The following is a 24,586-nucleotide window of genomic DNA, read 5'->3' as shown; positions in this document are numbered from 1 at the left end:
GTGATTGTTCTAATTACTGATTTATTCATTTGATAAGTTATATATACTCAGAGATGATGGACGTAGTTGTTCTAATTACTGATTTATTTATTCGATAAGTTATACAGTCAGAGATAAAGGACGTGGTTGTTCTAATTAGTGATTTATTTATTCGATAAGTTATACAATCAGAGATGAAGGGCGTGGTTGTTCTAATTAGTGATTTATTTATTTGATAAGTTATACAGTCAGAGATGAAGGGCGTGATTGTTCAAATTAGCGACTTATTTTTTCAATAAGTTATATATCGTTAGAGATGAAGGGCGTGGTTCTTCTAATTAGCGACTTACTTATTCAATAAATTATATATAGATCGCTATAGATGAAGGGCGTGGTTCTTCAAATTAGCGACTTATTTTTCAATAAGTTATATATCGCTAGAGATGAAGGGCGTGGTTCTTCTAATTAGCGACTTACTTATTCAATAAGTTATATATCGTTAGAGATGAAGGGCGTGGTTGTTCTAATTAGCGACATACTTATTCAATAAGTTATATATAGATCGCTATAGATGAAGGGCGTGGTTCTTCAAATTAGCGACTTATTTTTTCAATAAGTTATATATCGCTAGAGATGAAGGGCGTGGTTGTTCTAATTAGCGATTTATTTTTTCAATAAGTTATATATAGATCGCTATAGATGAAGGGCGTGGTTGTTCTAATTAGCGACTTACTTATTCAATAAGTTATATATCGCTAGAGATGAAGGGCGTGGTTATTCTAATTAGCTACTTACTTATTCAATAAGTTATATAACGTTAGAGATGAAGGGCGTGGTTGTTCTAATTAGCTACTTACTTATTCAATAAGTTATATATCGTTAGAGATAGAAGACGCGGTTGTTCTAATTAGTGATTTATTTATTCGATAAGTTATACAAAGTCAGAGATGAAGGGCGTGGTTGTTCTAATTAGTGATTTATTTATTCGATAAGTTATACAGTCAGAGATGAAGGGCGTGGTAGTTCCAATTAGCGACTTACTTATTCAATAAGTTATATATAGATCGCTAGAGATGAAGGGCGTGGTTCTTCTGATCAGTAGCAGACAAAATACTTGATAATTTATGCAATAACTTCTACTAGAAAAGTATATAAAAACTGACAACAATAAAAAACGGCTTTATCTGTGGGTAACAGACAAAATACAACGTTTTTCATGACCACTCTACCCAAGTGACCAGGTGAATACCATCGATGCAACTGGTGATTTCTGTGACCACTGTTTATTTAGAATTAGCTATTCACCAAGTGAGAAACACAGTGGTTTAATTTTATATAAATGTCACACACTGATCCTTTATCCTAAACTAGCTAACAAAGACAGACTTTCATGTCAACTGTGTGTAGTTATTTGAAACCTGTTCTTATACAATGCTTTAATTTTCTCTGTTGTTATGGTTACGCTCTGTTTCACTTGTTTTTCTGTTATGTGTATACTGAGTTTCCTCTAAATGTAGCAAACATTTCTTTACGGTGTTTTATTCTAAATGGGTTTCAATTTTCACTATCTGTCAAGGTACTTTTATAAGCAAGAAACTGAACTTTCACGTAAATATCTGATGTTGTTTGTATTATTTATTTATATGCCTGTTTATATTTATCTACGTTCTCCATGAATGAAATACGAATAGTTAAGATTATAATAACCTAATAACACCGGATATATTTTTGTTTTGTTTTTTACTTTTCTGTGCAAAGCATTCTGGTAAAATATGTTGTTGTGATGTTGTGTTTCTTTGCTGTGATGGTTCTTTTAAATTATTAGGTGAAAATAAAGCCAAATCCTAGCCAGTTAACAATAACAAATTAATTTGTTAGATTGTAAAGCTGAGTTTACGAATGACATTCAGACAGAAAAGCTTCTCTATTGATACTACACTCACGTAAAAATAAACTTTTTGTACAATTTCACGACTGATTTACTGAATATATAAGATAATATATATCTACTTCTGAAACAACTCCATTAACACTACCTATTTCTCATGTCCTATTCACGACTCCTGGACTAATTGTCTACTCGTATTTATATATGTGGGCTTTTTTCTAAATGCTTGGCAGGCGAGGTCTCTGGGTCAGTAACGTAAAGCGCCCTCTAGTGAACACTTAAATTAAAACGTTGAAAGTATAGTTGAAGTTCACAGAAACTAGCTTGTGAAACAAGGGTTGTTGTTATTTGGGCAACAATGTATAACAAATGTTTTGACACCACGACGTCTAGGAAAACTGACAAGATCGGTCGTTTACCCACAAAGTTCCCAGTAACGTTTTTATCAACACACTGAACCAGTTCTAGCACCATTTGTTTCAATACCTTTCACACACTGGTGCACCGCATAAAATAAAAAGTTTACGTCACACATTACGTATTTATATTCAATAGGCCTGAAAACTGTGACAGAAATCAAATTGTTGTTATTATTACATAATCTATTCATTCACTTATACCTGTTCATTGCGAATTTAAAATGACCAAACTGAAAATAATGTGGGGCAAAAAACAATATAACATATTTTATGTCTAATATTTCGTCTTCTTTCGGCTTTTAAACCGTAATACTTATATCAATTATATTATCATTCTTTCAGAGAAACAAATCTGTTAATTTAGCAGGTAATTACACAGGTGCGCTGTTATGAGGCCACCCTGAAGATTCTACACGCGCGTGGATAAACGAGCCTAACTTGGATAAAAGCCATTACGAGCATTTCGATTACATCACTAACTAATATAGAATCAAAATCCGGTCCATCTTGACAAAACGACGCCAAGCATACTTCTAGTACACCAGTCAGCTACGCCCACTCGACGCCTTGGAAGGTCACCCGTGCTCTGCTTCGTGGAATAAACTTGTTCACCTTCAAAATGCCACCAACACTACTTCAAAATAAGATGAAATTTAGTCTCGTGTAGAGATCTTAAAAACAACAATGCCCTCCTGTGATGTAATATAGAAACTAAAATCAACTCATGGATATAAACGAAGAACTAATTACATTAGTAACCATGGTGTTGTAACACGTAGAACTGTTATGTCATTAGACCAGTAACCATGGTGTTGTAACACGTAGAACTGTTATGTCATTAGTCTAGTAACCTTGGTGTTGTAACACGTAGGATTGTTATGTCATTAGACTAGAAACCATGGTGTTGTAACACGTAGGACTGTTATGTCATTAGACCAGTAACCATGGTGTTGTAACACGTAGTGTCGTTATGTCATTAGTCTAGTAGCCATAGTGTTGTTGCACTGGTGTCGTTATGTCATTTGTCTAGTAACCTTGGTGTTGTTGTACTGGTGTTGTTATGTAATTAGACTAGAAACCATGGTGTTGTAACACATAGTGTCGTTATGTCATTAGTCTAGTAGCCATAGTGTTGTTGTACTGGTGTCGTTATGTCATTAGTCTAGTAGCCATAGTGTTGTTGAACTGGTGTCGTTATGTCATTAGTCTAGTAACCTTGGTGTTGTTGTACTGGTGTCGTTATGTCATTAGTCTAGTAACCTTGGTGTTGTTGTACTGGTGTCGTTATGTCATTAGACTAGTAACCTTGGTGTTGTTGTACTGGTGTCGTTGTCATTAGTCTAGTAACCTTGGTGTTGTTGTACTGGTGTCGTTGTCATTAGTCTAGTAACCTTGGTGTTGTTGTACTGGTGTCGTTATGTCATTAGTCTAGTAGCCATAGTGTTGTTGAACTGGTGTCGTTATGTCATTAGTCTAGTAGCCATAGTGTTGTTGAACTGGTGTCGTTATGTCATTAGTCTAGTAACCTTGGTGTTGTTGTACTGGTGTCGTTATGTCATTAGTCTAGTAACCACGGTGTTGTTGTACTGGTGTCGTTATGTCATTAGACTAGTAACCTTGGTATTGTTGTACTGGTGTCGTTATGTCATTAGTCTAGTGACCTTGGTGTTGTACTGGTGTCGTTATGTCATTAGTCTAGTAACCTTGGTGATGTTGTACTGGTGTCGTTATGTCATTAGTCTAGTAACCTTGGTGTTGTACTGGTATTGTTATGTCATTAGTATAGTAACCACGGTGTTGTTGTACTGGTGTCGTTATGTCATTAGTCTAGTAACCTTGGTGTTGTTGTACTGGTGCCGTTATGTCATTAGTCTAGTAACCTTGGTGTTGTTGTACTGGTGTCGTTATGTCATTTGTCTAGTAACCTTGGTGTTGTTGTACTGGTGTCGTTATGTCATTAGTCTAGTAGCCATAGTGTTGTAACACGTAGTGTCGTTATGTCATTAGTCTAGTAACCTTGGTGTTGTTGTACTGGTGTCGTTATGTCATTAGTCTAGTAACCTTGGTGTTGTACTGGTGTCGTTATGTCATTAGTCTAGTAACCTTGGTGTTGTTGTACTGGTGTTGTTATGTCATTAGACTAGTAACCTTGGTGTTGTTGTACTGGTGTCGTTATGTCATTAGTCTAGTACCCTTGGTGTTGTTGTACTGGTGTCGTTATGTCATTAGTCTAGTAACCTTGGTGTTGTACTGGTGTCGTTATGTCATTAGTCTAGTAACCACGGTGTTGTTGTACTGGTGTTGTTATGTCATTAGACTAGTAACCTTGGTGTTGTTGTACTGGTGTCGTTATGTCATTAGTCTAGTAGCCTTTGTGTTGTTGTACTGGTGTCGTTATGTCACTAGTCTAGTAACCTCGGTGTTGTTGTACTGGTGTCGTTATGTCATTTGTCTAGTAACCTTGGTGTTGTTGTACTGGTGTCGTTATGTCATTAGTCTAGTAGCCTTTGTGTTGTTGTACTGGTGTTGTTATGTCATTAGTCTAGTAACCTTGGTGTTGTTGTACTGATGTCGTTATATCATTAGTCTGGTAGCCTTTGTGTTGTTGTACTGGTGTCGTTATGTCATTAGTCTAGTAACCATAGTGTTGTAACACGTAGTGTCGTTATGTCATTAGACTAGTAACCTTGGTGTTGTACTGGTGTCGTTATGTCATTAGTCTAGTAACCTTGGTGTTGTTGTACTGGTGTTGTTATGTCATTAGTCTAGTAACCTTGGTGTTGTACTGGTGTCGTTATGTCATTAGTCTAGTAACCTTGGTGTTGTTGTACTGGTGTCGTTATGTCATTAGTCTAGTAACCTTGGTGTTGTTGTACTGGTGTCGTTATGTCATTAGTCTAGTAACCACGGTGTTGTTGTACTGGTGTCGTTATGTCATTAGTCTAGTAACCACGGTGTTGTTGTACTGGTGTCGTTATGTCATTAGACTAGTAACCTTGGTATTGTTGTACTGGTGTCGTTGTGTCATTAGTCTAGTAACCACGGTGTTGTTGTACTGGTGTCGTTATGTCATTAGACTAGTAACCTTGGTATTGTTGTACTGGTGTCGTTATGTCATTAGTCTAGTAACCTTGGTGTTGTACTGGTGTCGTTATGTCATTAGTCTAGTAACCACGGTGTTGTTGTACTGGTGTCGTTATGTCATTAGTCTAGTAACCACGGTGTTGTTGTACTGGTGTCGTTATGTCATTAGACTAGTAACCTTGGTATTGTTGTACTGGTGTCGTTATGTCATTAGTCTAGTGACCTTGGTGTTGTACTGGTGTCGTTATGTCATTAGTCTAGTAACCTTGGTGATGTTGTACTGGTGTCGTTATGTCATTAGTCTAGTAACCTTGGTGTTGTACTGGTATTGTTATGTCATTAGTATAGTAACCACGGTGTTGTTGTACTGGTGTCGTTATGTCATTAGTCTAGTAACCTTGGTGTTGTTGTACTGGTGCCGTTATGTCATTAGTCTAGTAACCTTGGTGTTGTTGTACTGGTGTCGTTATGTCATTTGTCTAGTAACCTTGGTGTTGTTGTACTGGTGTCGTTATGTCATTAGTCTAGTAGCCATAGTGTTGTAACACGTAGTGTCGTTATGTCATTAGTCTAGTAACCTTGGTGTTGTTGTACTGGTGTCGTTATGTCATTAGTCTAGTAACCTTGGTGTTGTACTGGTGTCGTTATGTCATTAGTCTAGTAACCTTGGTGTTGTTGTACTGGTGTTGTTATGTCATTAGACTAGTAACCTTGGTGTTGTTGTACTGGTGTCGTTATGTCATTAGTCTAGTACCCTTGGTGTTGTTGTACTGGTGTCGTTATGTCATTAGTCTAGTAACCTTGGTGTTGTACTGGTGTCGTTATGTCATTAGTCTAGTAACCACGGTGTTGTTGTACTGGTGTTGTTATGTCATTAGACTAGTAACCTTGGTGTTGTTGTACTGGTGTCGTTATGTCATTAGTCTAGTAGCCTTTGTGTTGTTGTACTGGTGTCGTTATGTCATTAGTCTAGTAACCTTGGTGTTGTTGTACTGGTGCCGTTATGTCATTAGTCTAGTAACCTTGGTGTTGTACTGGTGTCGTTATGTCATTAGACTAGTAACCTTGGTGTTGTTGTACTGGTGTCGTTATGTCATTTGTCTAGTAACCACGGTGTTGTTGTACTGGTGTCGTTATGTCATTAGTCTAGTAGCCATAGTGTTGTTGTACTGGTGTCGTTATGTCATTAGTCTAGTAACCTTGGTGTTGTACTGGTGTCGTTATGTCATTAGTCTAGTAACCACGGTGTTGTTGTACTGGTGTTGTTATGTCATTAGACTAGTAACCTTGGTGTTGTTGTACTGGTGTCGTTATGTCATTAGTCTAGTAGCCTTTGTGTTGTTGTACTGGTGTCGTTATGTCATTAGTCTAGTAACCTTGGTGTCGTAACACATGTCGTTATGTCATTAGACTAGTAACCACGGTGTTGTTGTACTGGTGTTGTTATGTCATCAGACTAGTAACCACGGTGTTGTTGTACTGGTGTTGTTATGTCATCAGACTAGTAACCACGTTGTTGTAGCACGCACTGTCGTTATGTCATTAGACTAGTAACCAAGGTGTTTGTTGTAACACGTAATGTCGTTATGTCATTAGACTAGTAACCACGGTGTTGTCGTACTGGTGTCGTTTTGTCATTAGACCGGTAACCATGGTGTTGTAACACGTAGTGTCCTTATGTAAATCCAAACACCTTTTCGTCGTTGTATTCACAGTCAAACAATTAGGAATGTCTTTTATATGTGGTCAGACCACCATGTTATTAATGAAATATGTGAACGAACACACAGAAGCACTGCTTTATTTGAGATACAAACTTCACATTAATTAACCTGCTTATAACAGAGCAGTTACTAGGGCGGGGCTATCAGGACAATTGACCGAGTACAAAGCGCTGATAGGTGGAAAGATAACAGAAATGGTATACAACCGAACACGGAAAAAGGATACAAATACGATAGCTTGTCCCGGGGTTATATCGTTTAGTCACGGATTTGGCCTTTAACTCGTGTATGTATGAAGATTCACAATCTTTCATCAGAAAGTTAAAAAAACGGAAATAAAATTTTCTATTGCTCCTTCCTTAAGTAAATAAAAATAAGGTATAAGGGTGTAAAACGAATCGCTACAGCTGGAAGGCATGTTGAGCAGACGTGAATCTTCATCCTACACGTTTCTCTGAATACATACAAGAAACCCGGAATCTATTTTAGTAATATGGTGCAACTCTCCCAATCCTACCACTATATTTAGTAGTCCAACACTGGAAAAATGTACAAATGTAAACGTTCACTTGAAAGCCAGCCTAATCAGGCTTAACACTCACTGAACTCTTTAACTACCAAAACTCATTCGAACGAATATTTCTCCTGCACTCTTCAACCCACATAGGCCTAGTTCTCCAACAATAAATCGCTTCTGTTATAACTAATTATAATTACTTGAAATTTTACCATTTAAATAATAATAATAAATGAACATCACCACACTAGTAATACGTTTAGGTACACTAACATAACATCACTTACAAAATACAGATAATTTATCCAATAATACAATATTAAGTGTAAACACAATCCATAATTAACATGTAATTTTGTAATACAACTGGCTGAATTCGTCAGTAACTAACACTTTCACTACATCACTTTACTAAACACATTTTGTAGGATTTATAAACAGATAAGCATTTGTTTGAAACACGCGTACGCAACAGTAAGACGTCATTTCTACGTCTGTATTCATCTTCAACTTCACACAGAAAATGAACACTTTGTTATTAAACCTGGTTTACATGGTTAACTGTCTCAACTTTTCTGTTCAGGTTAAAACCATAAATGATGTACAATTCATACAAGTAAACAAGATACACGTATATATATATCACGACGTTGTTTAATTCTATCGAGCCGGGTTATATCAAGTCAGTCATTAAACATCACCAGCAGAAGGCCATATCTAAATTGTTTATGTCGAGGCTGTACGAAACGGTTTGTAGTTACAACCGAACCGAGTGCTTACATTCAATACGGTGGGTATGTCTGTATCAAAACTGATAGATACAATCACCGCGATATTCTATACCCTGACGACACATACATCCAATCATTATATAATATAGCAAAACCTAAACTTCAAAAACAATATTTTTAAACCAACACTGGACATTAATAAAGTTCAATTAATAGGATAACTTCAATACGTTTCCAGTTTCTTACAGTCCTTCTTGTTGGTGTAACGTTTCAAGTTTGTTACAGTCCTTGTTGTTGGTGTAACGTTTCTAGTTTGTTACAGTTCTTGTTGTGGTGTAAAGATTCTAGTTTGTTACAGTCCTTGTTGTGGTGTAAAGTTTCTAGTTTGTTACAGTCCTTCTTATAGTGTAACGTTTATAATTTGTTACAGTTCTTGTTGTGGTGTAACGTTTCTAGTTAGTTACAGTCCTTCTTGTGGTGTAAAGTTTCTAGTTTGTTACAGTCCTTGTTGTGGTGTAACGTTTCTAGTTTCTTACAGTTCTTTTTGTGGCGTAACGTTTCTACTTTGTTACAGTTCTTTTTGTGGTGTAACGTTTCTAGTTTGTTACAGTCCTTGTTGTGGTGTAACGTTTCTAGTTTGTTACAGTCCTTGTTGTGGTGTAAAGTTTCTAGTTTCTTACAGTCCTTGTTTTGGTGTAAAGTTTCTAGTTTGTTACAGTCCTTCTTGTGGTGTAAAGTTTCTAGTTTGTTACAGTCCTCATTATAGTTTAAAGTTTTTAGTTTGTTACAGTCCTTGTTGTGGTGTAACGTTTCTAGTTTCTTACAGTCCTTGTTTTGGTGTAAAGTTTCTAGTTTGTTACAGTCCTTCTTGTGGTGTAAAGTTTCTAGTTTGTTACAGTCCTTCTTGTGGTGTAAAGTTTCTAGTTTGTTAGAGTTCTTGTTGTTGGTGTAACGTTTCTAGTTTGTTACAATTCTTGTTGTTGGTGTAACGTTTATAGTTTGTTACAGTTCTTGTTGTTGGTATAAAGTTTTTAGCTTGTTAGAGTTCTTGTTGTTGGTGTAACGTTTCTAGTTTGTTACAGTTCTTGTTGTTGGTGTAACGTTTATAGTTTGTTAGAGTTCTTGTTGTAGGTATAAAGTTTTTAGTTTGTTAGTTCTTTATGTTGGTGTAACGTTTATAGTTTGTTACAGTTCTTCTTGTTGGTGTAACGTTTATAGTTTGTTACAGTTCTTGTTGTGATGTAAAGTTTATAGTTTGTTACAGTTCTTGTTGTGATGTAAAGTATATAGTTTGTTACAGTTCTTGTTGTTGGTTTAACGTTTCTAGTTTGTTAGAGTTCTTGTTGTGGTGTAAAGTTTCTAGTTTGTTACAGTTCTTGTTGTTGGTATAAGGTTTATAGTTTGTTACAGTTCTTTTTGTTGGTGTAAAGTTTCTACTTTGTTACAGTTCTTGTTGTTGGTATAACGTTTTTAGTTTGTTACAGTTCTTGTTGTTGGTGTAACGTTTATAGTTTGTTACAGTTCTTGTTATGGTGTCAAGTTTCTAGTTTGTTAGAGTTCTTGTTGTTGGTGTAACGTTTATAGTTTGTTAGAGTTCTTTTTGTTGGTGTAACGTTTATAGTTTGTTACAGTTCTTGTTGTTGGTGTAACGTTTATAGTTTGTTACAGTTCTTGTTGTCCGTTTAACGTTTCTAGTTTGTCACAGTTCTTGTTGTTGGTTTAACGTTTCTAGTTTGTTAGAGTTCTTTTTGTTGGTGTAACGTTTCTAGTTTGTTACAGTTCTTGTTGTTGGTGTAAAGTTTCTAGTTTGTTAGAGTTCTTGTTGTTGGTGTAACGTTTCTAGTTTGTTACAGTTCTTGTTGTTGGTGTAACGTTTATAGTTTGTTAGAGTTCTTGTTGTTGGTGTAACGTTTATAGTTTGTTAGAGTTCTTGTTGTAGGTATAAAGTTTTTAGTTTGTTAGTTCTTTATGTTGGTGTAACGTTTATAGTTTGTTACAGTTCTTCTTGTTGGTGTAACGTTTATAGTTTGTTACAGTTCTTGTTGTGATGTAAAGTTTATAGTTTGTTACAGTTCTTGTTGTGATGTAAAGTATATAGTTTGTTACAGTTCTTGTTGTTGGTTTAACGTTTCTAGTTTGTTAGAGTTCTTGTTGTGGTGTAAAGTTTCTAGTTTGTTACAGTTCTTGTTGTTGGTATAAGGTTTATAGTTTGTTACAGTTCTTTTTGTTGGTGTAAAGTTTCTACTTTGTTACAGTTCTTGTTGTTGGTATAACGTTTTTAGTTTGTTACAGTTCTTGTTGTTGGTGTAACGTTTATAGTTTGTTACAGTTCTTGTTTATGGTGTCAAGTTTCTAGTTTGTTAGAGTTCTTGTTGTTGGTGTAACGTTTATAGTTTGTTAGAGTTCTTTTTGTTGGTGTAACGTTTATAGTTTGTTACAGTTCTTGTTGTTGGTGTAACGTTTATAGTTTGTTACAGTTCTTGTTGTCCGTTTAACGTTTCTAGTTTGTCACAGTTCTTGTTGTTGGTTTAACGTTTCTAGTTTGTTAGAGTTCTTTTTGTTGGTGTAACGTTTCTAGTTTGTTACAGTTCTTGTTGTTGGTTTAACGTTTCTAGTTTGTTAGAGTTCTTTTTGTTGGTGTAACGTTTCTAGTTTGTTACAGTTCTTGTTGTTGGTTTAACGTTTCTAGTTTGTTACAGTTCTTGTTGTTGGTTTAACGTTTCTAGTTTGTTACAGTTCTTGTTGTTGGTTTAACGTTTCTAGTTTGTTAGAGTTCTTTTTGTTGGTGTAACGTTTCTAGTTTGTTACAGTTCTTGTTGTTGGTTTAACGTTTCTAGTTTGTTAGAGTTCTTTTGTTGGTGTAACGTTTCTAGTTTGTTACAGTTCTTGTTGTTGGTTTAACGTTTCTAGTTTGTTACAGTTCTTGTTGTTGGTTTAACGTTTCTAGTTTGTTACAGTTCTTGTTGTTGGTGTAACGTTTATAGTTTGTTACAGTTCTTGTTGTTGGTTTAACGTTTCTAGTTTGTTACAGCTCTTGTTGTTGGTTTAACGTTTCTAGTTTGTTACAGTTCTTGTTGTTGGTTTAACGTCTCTAGTTTGTTAGAGTTCTTGTTGTGGTGTAAAGCTCTAGTTTGTTAGAGTTCTTGTTGTGATGTAAAGTTTATAGTTTGTTACAGTACTTGTTGTTGGTTTAACGTTTATAGTTTGTTGCAGTTCTTGTTGTTGGTGTAACGTTTATAGTTTGTTACAGTTCTTGTTGGTGTAACGTTTATAGTTTGTTACAGTTCTTTTTGTTGGTGTAACGTTTATAGTTTGTTACAGTTCTTTTTGTTGGTGTAACGTTTATAGTTTGTTACAGTTCTTGTTGGTGGTGTAACGTTTATAGTTTGTTACAGTTCTTGTTGGTGGTGTAACGTTTATAGTTTGTTACTGTTCTTGTTGGTGTAACGTTTATAGTTTGTTACAGTTCTTTTTGTTGGTGTAAAGTTTCTAGTTTGTTAGAGTTCTTGTTGTTGGTGTAACGTTTCTAGTTTGTTAGAGTTCTTGTTGTTGGTGTAACGTTTCTAGTTTGTTAGAGTTCTTGTTGTTGGTATAAAGTTTTTAGTTTGTTAGAGTTCTTGTTGTTGGTGTAACGTTTATAGTTTGTTACAGTCCTTGTTGTTGGTTTAACGTTTATAGTTTGTTACAGTTCTTGTTGTTGGTGTAACGTCTCTAGTTTGTTAGAGTTCTTGTTGTTGGTGTAACGTTTCTAGTTTGTTAGAGTTCTTGTTGTTGGTGTAACGTTTCTAGTTTGTTAGAGTTCTTGTTGTTGGTGTAACGTTTCTAGTTTGTTAGAGTTCTTGTTGTTGGTATAAAGTTTCTAGTTTGTTAGAGTTCTTGTTGTTGGTGTAACGTTTCTAGTTTGTTAGAGTTCTTGTTGTTGGTGTAACGTTTATAGTTTGTTACAGTTCTTGTTGGTGTAACGTTTATAGTTTGTTACAGTTCTTTTTGTTGGTGTAAAGTCTCTAGTTTGTTAGAGTTCTTGTTGTTGGTGTAACGTTTCTAGTTTGTTAGAGTTCTTGTTGTTGGTATAAAGTTTTTAGTCTGTTACAGTCCTTCTTGTGGTGTAACGTTTCTAGTTAGTTAGAGTTCTTTTTGTGGTGTAACTGCTCTAGTTTGTTACAGTCCCTTGTTGTGGTGTAACGTTTCTAGTTTGTTACAGTCCTCATTATAGTTTAAAGTTTTTAGTTTGTTACAGTCCTTGTTGTGGTGTAACGTTTCTAGTTTCTTACAGTCCTTGTTTTGGTGTAAAGTTTCTAGTTTGTTACAGTTCTTTTTGTTGGTGTAAAGTTTCTAGTTTGTTAGAGTTCTTGTTGTTGGTGTAACGTTTATAGTTTGTTACAGTTCTTGTTGTTGGTGTAAAGTTTCTAGTTTGTTAGAGTTCTTGTTGTTGGTGTAACGTTTATAGTTTGTTACAGTTCTTGTTGGTATAACGTTTATAGTTTGTTACAGTCCTTGTTGTTGGTGTAACGTTTATAGTTTGTTACAGTTCTTGTTGGTGTAACGTTTATAGTTTGTTACAGTCCTTGTTGTTGGTGTAACATTTATATACTTTTAAAAAAAAAGGATATTTTTTGTATTTTAAAGAGAAATATGTGTAATAACGTTACAAGCTCAGAGTATGTGATGTTACACGTGTTAAGGCACTGATTGTCAGACCAAAATGACAATAAAAGTTGTGCACTTTGAAAACGGAGAAAAACATCGGATTTTTCGCCAAAACCCATTCGTGTCCAATAAATTTGTTTGAGAGATCTGCATGTTCTGCAAGTGCAACATGTGCAAAATCCCTATAAAAGTGACGGGTTCTCGGTTTCCATAGCTCAGTGTTAAGCCACCCACACGCAATACAGTTACGCCAAGACTGACTGAAGCACAACGCAACAACGCCATTGGTCGCTTGGAAGCAGGCGAATCTCGATCACATGTTGCCAGAGCTGTGAATGTCCACCCAAGCACCGTCACAAGGCAATGAAATTGTCACCAACAACATGGATCAACTCGTGACCGTCCACGATATGGCAGACCGTGACAACGCCCGTCCTCACACAGCCCGACTCTCCACTGTCTTCTTGAGACACCACAACATCAACGTTCTTCCCTGGCCCGTCAGATCACCAGAGTTAAACCCCATCGAACATCTTTGGGACGAGTTGGATCGACGTCTGCGACGGCGACAAACTCAACCGCAGACTCTACCTCAGCTTGCAGCAGCTTTGCAGGCTGAGTGGACAGCCATTCCACAAGATGTGATTAGTCATCTCATCGCTTCCATGGGCAGGAGATGCCAAGCAGTTGTTGATGCTCACGGGGGCATACTCGTTATTGATGTTGAGTGACGTTAAACTTCACCTAGTGAGCGTGGACTTCACCTTTGCGGACTTTGATGTTCAGCAGTGAATGTGTAAAGTTTCACACATGTCATACAGAATTACCCGGAATAAACTTGTTAACAATTTGTCTCAAATTTTGCCTTTGCGTTTCTTTTTTGAAGAGTATAGTTTGTTAGAGTCCTTGTTGTTGTTGTAACGTTTCTCAGCCTAAAGTTTTTAATTGTAACATTCACTGTTGTGACATGCCTTTTAATACTTAGAACATGTTATTGCCTGTCTGTCGTGATGTCACCAAGAGGACATTCGGAGATTTTACCGAAGTTTTCTGACGTCATTACAAGTTACATATAATTAAAGTATGGTGGTATTATTTCCAGTGTCTAACATAGAAACGTTGTTTTCTTGCATGTATTACTAAATAAACACTTTCAACTGGTAATGCACCATTGTTAGATAACTCACCAAATATGTTCAAACGTTATGAAACGTCGTAGAATGGACAGCAACTCCCTCTTGTGGAGACACAAGTGTAGAGGACGACGTTTCGAAAGTCTTCCGCCTTTTGTATTCAGAAGACTTTCGTTTTCTACACTTGTGTCTCCACAAGAGGGAGTTGCTGTCCATTCTACAAAGTTTTATCATGAATACTCTGCCTAAACAATATATCAAAGAATGTTCAAACGTGTAATACTTCATGAGTGAAGTTGTTGTATGTATAACATTACAGGTACATATCGTAGTTTTGATTACTTGTATGAACTGATTAAGGTAACCAGCGGTACAACGTAACCAACTGCAAACAAGTAAACCAACATCAATGATATTAAAATTGTAATTCGCTGAATTTCTAGTATATTTTAATTTCTTCTGTTAAAAACTGTGTTTAGAAAAAATGACATTATTATGTCATATTAATTAATATTACATATTTAAAGGAGGTTATCAGATACATAATTAAAAAACGATATAAGAAGCCAATACAAAACTCCCTAACAGACAACATTCACAATAAGTTGTGAAAGAATATAAAATAAATAAGGCAATACACAATACATATCTTGTTACATAACTAAAAATCTAACCTGAAGTGCACAACTGTTACAAAGCTCCATGCTTTATTTTACTACAGCTAAAGTTTGACATATTTTAGGTTTCTTTCTGGATGGCCCAGTATCCCAGAATAATCCACATTTCTATGTTTTCTAATGCCACTAAGTACAAGGGTTATCACAGTCTTTGAAAAACCACAATCTCAAAACCTTTTTAAGGTCTGAGCATATAAATATTTTGCATAATAAATGGCTGTATAGCGCCCTTCTAAACAAGGATCTTCTGTAACATCACACAATCTGTAACCACTAATATCCAAATGTAGTTCTTATACATTCCGCTCCACTGCAAGTATATCAGTTGTGTCCCTCATGTGACTTACTGATTTACATATTCAAAATAATTTTGATATAAAGCATTCGACCCTCTGTATTTTAATACAGTTATATTTTACTATCAAACTCTTCATGCAAAGTATAACAAGGGTAAGGCTTACCAGCTAACTGTTGGATTGTCTGTCTGTACTCTAACTCCTTTTCATCAACATAAGTTTGTGACTGAGCTGCAACAATTTCAGCTGTGGTCATTGACTGTTGCTCCTGATATGTTGTTTTAATCTCTTCTCGTTCCCATACCCGATGATGGGTCTTATGTCGAGGTGAACCCTCACCAGGATGACGGTGTTGCCGTGACGCCATAGTTGGCAACAATGACTGATCAGATATACTCACCTGACATATTCAATAGTAAATTTGTTTTTGCTGAATAACCAGGAACTGTCGTCACAATACTTTTGAAGATCACCAATGATAAGTTTTCATTCCATACTATCAGCTGTGAACAGCTGTTCGTTGTAATGTGTGGGCTGTATAAAAATGAAAGATTAAAAAACACATTCATGTGATAATTCATTCATTTTAACATCATTCCTAGATTAATTTCTCAGAAACAAATTACTGAGATGACTTCTAGATCTGATACCTCCGGTTAAATACTTGTTTATAATGGTAAGTCGAACTATGGGGTGACATATGACCCTAAATCTGGTACTTCAGATTAAATATTTACTTATTATAGTAACTTATACTGCAGGGTGACATATAACCCTAAGATCTGGTACCTCAGATTAAATATCTACTTATTATAGTAACTTATACCGCAGGGTGACATATAACCATAAGCCTTGGTACTTCAGATTAAATATTTACTTATTATATTATACTGTGGGGTGATATATTATATAAGACCTGGTACTTCAGATTAAATATTTACTTATTATAGTAACTTACACTGCAGGGTGACATATAACCATAAACCTGGTATTTCAGATTAAATATTTAGTTATTATAGTAACTTATACTGCACGGTGACATATTACCATAAGACCTGGTACTTCAGATTAAATATTTACTTATTATAGTACCTTATACTGTGGGGTGACATATAACCCTAAACCTGGTACCTCAGATTAAATATTTACTTATTACAGTAACTTATACTGCAGGGTGACATATAACCATAAACTTGGTACTTCAGATTAAATATTTACTTATCATAGTAACTTGTACTGCAGGGTTACATATAACAATAAGACCTGGTATTTCAGATTAAATATTTACTTATTATAGTAACTTATACTGCAGGGTGACATCTGACCATAAGACCTGGTACCTCAGATTAAATATTTACTTATTATACTAACTTATACTGCAGGGTGACATATAACCCTAAACCTGGTACCTCAGATTAAATATTTAGTTATTATAGTAACTTATACTGCAGGGTGACATATAACCCTAAACCTGGTACCTCAGATTAAATATTTACTTATTATAGTAACTTATACTGCAGGGTGACATATGACCATAAAACCTGGTACTTCAAATTAAATATTTACTTATTATAGTAACTTATACCGCAGGGTGACATATGACCCTAAGTCCTGGTACTTCAGATTAAATATTTACTTATTATAGTTACTTATACTGCAGGGTGACATATAACCCTAAGACCTGGTACCTCAGATTAAATATTTACTTATTATACTAACTTATACTGCAGGGTGACATATAACCCTAAACCTGGTACCTCAGATTAAATATTTACTTATACTGCAGGGTGACACATAACCCTAAGACCTGGTACCTCAGATTAAATATTTACTTATTATACTAACTTATACTGCAGGGTGACATATTACCATAAGACCTGGTACTTCAGATTAAATATTTACTTATTATAGTAACTTATACTGCAGGGTGACATATGAACCTAAGACCTGGTATTTCAGATTAAATATTTACTTATTATAGTAACTTATACTGCAGGGTGACATATTACCATAAGACCTGGTACTTCAGATTAAATATTTACTTATTGTAGTAACTTATACTGCAGGGTGACATATTACCATAAGACCTGGTACTTCAGATTAAATATTTACTTATTATAGTAACTTATACTGTGGGGTTACATATAACCCTAAACCTGGTATTTCAGATTAAATATTTACTTATTATAGTAACTTATACTGCAGGGTGACATATTACCATAAGACCTGGTACTTCAGATTAAATATTTAATTATTGTAGTAACTTATACTGCAGGGTGACATATGACCATAAGACCTGGTACTTCAGATTAAATATTTACTTATTATAGTAACTTATACTGCAGGGTGACATATTACCATAAGACCTGGTATTTCAGGTTTAATGGTTGCTTAATATAGTAACTTAAGACTATCAACAGCCACATACTTCTATTTTATAGTTACTTATATACAAAATGTGTTTTTTTAGACTGATTTAACCTTTAATCAAACAGACATAAGTCCAAGTTCAATGTCCACATCAGTTTTACCATCGCAACACTACAAATGTCGAACAAACTGAGTAAGGAGAGAATTAGCAGAATAAACAAAACTATAGAAACATTGTAACTAACACACATTTAACCCAGGGACCTCAACATCTGATAAAGGGTGAAAGAATGAATAGCCTACCAACCAGTTTATATCATTAGTTCTTAAGCACTATTACATCCAATTTGAAATACATCATCACAGTGTATTATAGAAAACTCTGAGAGGTATCTAACAAACAAATTACAATGGATAAAATGTTTATTTATTCTGAAAAATCACAAAGATATACCTTTTCAATATCTTGCAAGCAGGTTTCTAAAGTTTTTTTTATTTGGGACTTTTCTTCATATCCAAGGTTCTTAAAATACACATCATGTAAATCCTGCATGAACATATATTACCTAATGTAATAAACCTGTACATACACAACTAAGAATCTTATCACCTGCTGAGCCCTTTGTTCATAATTGTTCAATTTTATTTGTACTCATAGATTATATGACGTTTTTACAGTTTACCAAAGCTACCACCTCTACATAAAGAAAGTGGTTCTCACATCCAATTTCACACAGCATTATCTAACTGGGATCTAAATCCTTTAATAAATAACACGACAATAGTATCCTCTGAGATACATGTTGAAGAGCATGTACAAACGAAATAATCCTAGGTGGCATTAGGCTTAAGTTTTAATAAAACCTTTTACAGGAATAGAAAATACATCACACTAAATTTGTGTACTAGTCACACATTTTCACACATTGTGATTATAATGTGATATTTAGTTTTATATGTTGTTCTACAAAATCTTTCATTTTACTAATTTGGCTAATCACATTAACTGTTCCATAAGATATTCCATTTTATTAATTTGGCTAATCACATTAACTGTTCCATAAGATATTTCATTTTGCTAATTTAGCTAATCACATTAGCTGTTCCATAAGATATTCCATTTTACTAATTTGGCTAATCACATTTACTGTTCCATAAGATATTTCATTTTCCTAATTTGGCTAAATACATTACCATTTCCATAAGATATTCCATTTTATTAATTTGGCTAATCACATTAACTGTTTCATAAGATATTCCATTTTATTAATTTGGCTAATGACATTAACTGTTCCATAAGATGTTCCATTTTATTAATTTGGCTAATCACATTAAATGTTCCATATGATATTCCATTTTACTAATTTGGCTAATCACATTAACTGTTCCATAAGATATTCCATATTACTAATTTGGCTAATCACATTAACTCTTCCATAAGATATTCCATTTTATTAATTTGGTTAATCACATTAACTGTTCCATATGATATTCCATTTTACTAATTTGGCTAATCACATGAACTGTTTCATAAGATATTCCATTTTATTAATTTGGCTAATGACATTAACTGTTCCATAAGATGTTCCATTTTATTAATTTGGCTAATCACATTAACTGTTCCATATGATATTCCATTTTACTAATTTGGCTAATCACATTAACTCTTCCATAAGATATTCCATTTTATTAATTTGGCAATCACATTAACTCTTCCATAAGATATTCCATTTTATTAATTTGGCTAATCACATTAACTGTTCCATATGATATTCCATTTTACTAATTTGGCTAATCACATGAACTGTTCCATAAGATATTCCATTTTACTAATTTGGCTAATCACATTAACTGTTCCATAAGATATTCCATATTACTAATTTGGCTAATCACATTAACTGTTCCATAAGATATTCCATTTTATTAATTTGGCTAATCACATTAACTGTTCCATAAGATATTCTATTTTACTAATTTGGCTAATTACACTAACTGTTCCATAAGGTAGTTAATTTCGGTGACTTAATTAATTATGTGAGTTTTAACACAAAATCTCTGTGTTCTCTGGTGAACACCTCAGTTTGCAAAAAATAACAAAACAAGTAAAACCAGAAACTCTTTCCAGTATGTGCTGTAAGACTGAAGTTGTCAAGAGGTTTAAATGGAGGCTAGAGTAGTTATTAGTCTACCTCTACGCTAGCACAGCCGAGTTATTTGTGAACATCGTCAGTAAGGAGAGAAGAACTTAAATGCATGGTTATTTCTGGATCTGCTGACAAAGTAAAAATCATGACTTGTACATTTACAGAGTTCAAAACTTTCTTTTTCACTGAAAATTCTGGCTAGTACACTCTGAAACAGAATTAAATAATATCTCAGCAAATATTCATTTAAGTATTAAATATTCTGTCAATGCCTTATGGTTAAGTCTCAAAAACTTAAAGTTCCAATTACCTTAATCAAATACCATATCACAAAAATTCAGAATACATTGAAGTTATATTATTAAACTAAGAATCTCAAACAATACAGTTAAATGTGATAACACGGTGCAGTTAAACCTTTCAACTCATATTAAAACAACTTAAGCAGTTAACCTAAAGGTAAGTCTACAAAATAGCAAACAACAAATTTTAAAGTTACAAACTATACAACTTAAAACCATATAAATGTATCTTACACAATATATGTATGTATGTGCACAACTTAAAGTGTGTTAGTGATAACCTGTAGTATTGTAGAGCTAACAAAGTTAACACAGTATAGCTAAAAATCTTAAACAATGTGGTTACACATAGAACTAAGTCTTAAACTATATGTTTTAATACAGGGCCAAATAATTTCACAATATGGTTAAATACAGCTAAAAGTATTTAACAATATGGTTAAATGGCTTATGTAATACAGCTAAAAGTATTTAACAATATAGTTAAGTGTCTTACATGATACAGCTAAACGTATTTAGCAATATAGTTAAAATATCTTACACAATACAGTTAGAAGTAGTTGATAGTACAGTTAAATGTCTTTAATGATAAAGGGACATGAAAAAACGGCATTTCAGATGTATATTTTCTCTGACACAAGTCACCGCCCACGAAGCCAGTGGTATTGAACATGTTAACTGAAAGAGCAGATTTCATATGCTTTTACATATCTCTGATTTTAAATCCGAAATGAATTGTGAAATATGGGCATGTGTAATTTACTTGACTTTTATCACATATTTTAGGCCTATTGTTTCTACTACGCTAACTTTCGGCTTTTAAACCGTGTTGTTTAACATTATAAGGGGTAGGGATTAATCTCTTTCTGGTAGGAAGTACAGAACTGAAATGCGCTGGACGTAAGTAACTTGTTTAAAATGTTTGTTACTGAGAGCATAGCTACACAATGGTCATCTACTTGTACAGCTAGTTTGTTTAGCAATAGAATGACCTATACAAGAGATTAACAGAGATGCCTTCAATATCTCATGGGGATATATACTGAGATATTTAAGAAGTAAACCAGTTTTATCAGTAAGAGAAGTTCGTTCAGTTTGGGAGCTACAAGAGAGACTGAAACATGTTTTGGAATCCCTTTAGTACAGATAACCCACCTAACCATCGCTCTATAACATTATAGATCAGCATTATACAATATAACTCGTAAAAATTCGAAAATATTTAATGATTTAAAGAAAACAGTTAAACGGTTGTTCCTTTTTTCTTTTTAGTTTTCATTATGTCCATTAAACAAAACAGATTACAAGCATCGAAGAAACTCTTAGCTCAAACATTATGTGTAATGATTGGCTGAACTGCTATCAACTGCTGTTTTTGTCAAAGATTGTAGCAAACATTACTCGTTGCTTATCTGAATTGTTTCTTGCCTAAACGAAATAAACCAGTTCAATGCGAATGGAGTTTTTAATATTCATTTTCATCACGAGTAAAGTTTCAAGGTCGAGAGAAATGACTAGAATGATTACACGTACGTAGCAGAAATATGTACTTTCAACCTTCTATTCTGAATTACATACTATATACCTCACTGCTAGCTAGCTATTCCTGCAAACAAGTAATACCGATAATACTAAGCTTGTAAGAAACGAGGAAGCGATGTCTATAACGCTGTTACCATAGTGATAAAGGGGAGCGACACAGCATGCTTCTGAACGTGATATCGTTCATATTAATGTCCTATAAGCACACCTTTTGACCCAATTTATTCAAAAATTCAGTGAACCACTGCACGTTTTGGAACTTCGGTGACTATACATTGTTCCCTCCCCTTTATTATATATGGCTTATAATTATGTACAATACTGGTTTTCAAATTTATTGTAACCTCTTGCATTTTTATTATAAACAAACTATTATAACGTGTTTATATCCCTAACTAGAATGAACTAAAGAAAAATAATAAATTATACTTACTCGGAATTCTACTGCGTGAATCGTTGAAACCTCTGCTACAACACAAGTAACTAACTGTAGAACGACACGCTACTTTTAGCGCTTCCCAAAATAAACAACACAAACAGGCCGCGCGGACACTCCCCGATTGTTTGGTAGCGCTACCTAGTAACGATGAACTCATATGAGATTTACTCCTCACTGAGATAAGTCTGAGGACATTTCACGCTAAAATTAAGTTTTATATCCACGGTGGGAACAGCAAATATAGACCATTCTTAATATCAAACCAAAAAGGAAAAGAGTGAAAAAATATTATCAACTCATATGGATAAATTTTGCTTGTTAGCTTTTCTCCAAGTTAATTGTAAAAAATGAAAAGAATGAAAAATAATATTTAGAAACAGAAAGGTTACAGTGTGAGTATTTTGTTATATTTAACAGCTAAAAACGAAACATGAAGAGAAATCTGCTACTAATTTATTGACTCCGCATCGTTTTCAGTTACTGCATGAAACTGTATAAACAATTTCTCGAAGTCCATGTTGTTGTTCTTTTCTTACAACAAAAATTAGGATTTATTAAGATAATTAATGCTTGTTTTGTTTTTACTACTCGGTATAAGTGTTTTAACCCGAACTACACATCATGTAACACACAGGTTAAAAGTATCATACACAGATTCCCGAGATTTCGACATAACCATTCCTAATTTGGAACTGCTGACCAGAGAGAGACAACCAGCCAGCAGCATCCGTTACCTACGCGTTTACCAAAATTCAGTGTCAACATTATAAACCCTAAAAGGTGAAAGTGTTCAACACAATATAGTACCTCAAACGGTGAACCTTGCGAGCTGACACACTGAACACTAGGAAAACTCAGTGATGCCTAATTTTTTAATACAGTTAGCAATAATAAAGTCTATATTTCTCTTTGATGATGCACATACAGATGTCCCAATAATACTAAAATGTTAAGTTTCATGTTTGACCGTGCTGAATACCATTCACATATTCCAATAATACTACAACGTTAATTCTATATTTCACCGTGTTGAATACCATTCAAATATTCCAATAATACTACAACGTTAATTGTTGAAAAACGTTTGAGACCTCACTAATAATGATAATCCATATTTATAATAAAGAGTATTGTCATTTTTTTGTTTACACAACCTTGACAGTATTAAATCAGGTTTGGACAGCGCTAAATTATTTGTTTTGTTTTGAATTTCGCGCAAAGCTACACGAGGGCTATCTGCGACGACCATCCCTAATTTAGCAGTGTAAGACTAGAGGGAAGGCAGCTAGTCATCACCACCCACCTCCACCTCTTGGACTACTCTTTTACCAACGAATAGTGGATTGACCGTAACATTATAACATCCCCACGGCTGAAAGGCCGAGCACGTTTCGTATGACGAAGATCTGAACCCGCGACCCTCGGATTACGAGTCGAGTACCTTAACCACCTGCCTATGCCAGCCCGCACCAAATTATCAGCAGGTGATGATTCACAAGTTATTGGGCACGGCATGGCCAGGTGGTTAAGGCACTCGAGTCGTAATCCGAGAGTCGCTGGTTCGAATTCCCATCGCACCAAACGTGCTCGTTCTTCTGCCGAGAGGGCGTTATAATGTGACGGTCAATCCCACTATTCGTTGGTAAAAGAGTAGCCCAAGAGTTGGCGGGTGTGGTGATGACTAGCTGCCTTCCTCTAGTCTTACACTGCAAAATTAGGGACGGCTAGCGCAGATAGCCCTCGAATAGCTTTGCGTGAAATTCAAAACAAACAATCATTAAAGCTTATGATACAACTAACATGTGTCGTAACCCACACAACCTGATGAACACGTGTGTTGAACAGTTTATCTCGGACGAGTCTCCAAATTATTATTTTACGTATTACGATTTGAAATAGCCGGACATTTTAATTTAAATTTAAAAGTTAATTGAATTTCTATATGTATAAAATTTATTATATTTACCAACAAGATTGATGCACAAAAGTTTCTTTTTAAACACAAATATATTTTGATATACAAACAACAATTCGGTTTATAGTAACGGTTATTACAAATACTGGTTTATATTAAAGAGTTTTACCCGGAATTATATGCTCTCATGGCTCAGCAGTATGTTTGCGGACTCCCACTACTATAAACCGGGTTTCTATACCTGTGGTAGGAAGAACACAAATAGCCTAATGTTTACGTTTGTACTTAATTACAAACAAAACACAAACTATACTGAGTCTTCTATCTAGTCTGGAACTGCATGTTTTATCAACGGTTTAGTCCACAACAAATTCATTAATTTTGAGGTGATATTGTTACACCTCACTTAAGCTAGATAGCTGTCTTTCCTTAGATGGCCTTACAACCTGACTTTTTACCGCTTAAGATATTTAAAATCCTCTTATAAATACTAACGTCCAAAATCAATTCACTGAGGTTTGTAATGTTCGAAATCTATAAAAGTTCCTGGTCAAATCTCTATAGATTTCCGATTAAAAAGCGTTTATCACAATTATAGTTTCCTAAACTTATATTATACTGACTGTAGCAACCAAAAATAGTTTGTTCTGTTTCTCGGCGCATCGGTTTATATGTACTTTAAGGCGAGATTCTCGGATGCTCAACAATGTTCTACGACACGCTAGTGTTTTCGTAAACCATATATTGTTGATTCTTGTTCTCGAGAATCTTCTATAAAT

The 24,586-nt window shown here is 34.6% G+C and overlaps 1 long non-coding RNA gene across 2 annotated transcripts; it reads right to left on the bottom strand.

Annotated features, from left to right (window-relative positions):
• Positions 1 to 468: 468 nt before the first annotated feature.
• LOC143241796 (uncharacterized) lies at positions 469 to 22,013 on the bottom strand. Of its 2 annotated transcripts, none has more exons than XR_013022280.1 (3): positions 21,887 to 22,013; positions 15,261 to 15,629; positions 469 to 2,920 (listed from the first exon to the last, which is right to left on the bottom strand). It is a non-coding gene; the product is annotated as an uncharacterized LOC143241796 (long non-coding RNA). The 2 variants fall into 2 exon arrangements; XR_013022281.1 differs by having other exon boundaries at positions 469 to 2,917.
• Positions 22,014 to 24,586: the final 2,573 nt, after the last annotated feature.

This window comes from Tachypleus tridentatus, unplaced genomic scaffold, assembly GCF_004210375.1.
Source record: "Tachypleus tridentatus isolate NWPU-2018 unplaced genomic scaffold, ASM421037v1 Hic_cluster_1, whole genome shotgun sequence".
Lineage (NCBI taxonomy): Eukaryota > Metazoa > Arthropoda > Merostomata > Xiphosura > Limulidae > Tachypleus > Tachypleus tridentatus.
Note: the sequence above shows the minus strand (reverse complement) of the source record. Positions and strands in the feature narration are given on the sequence as shown.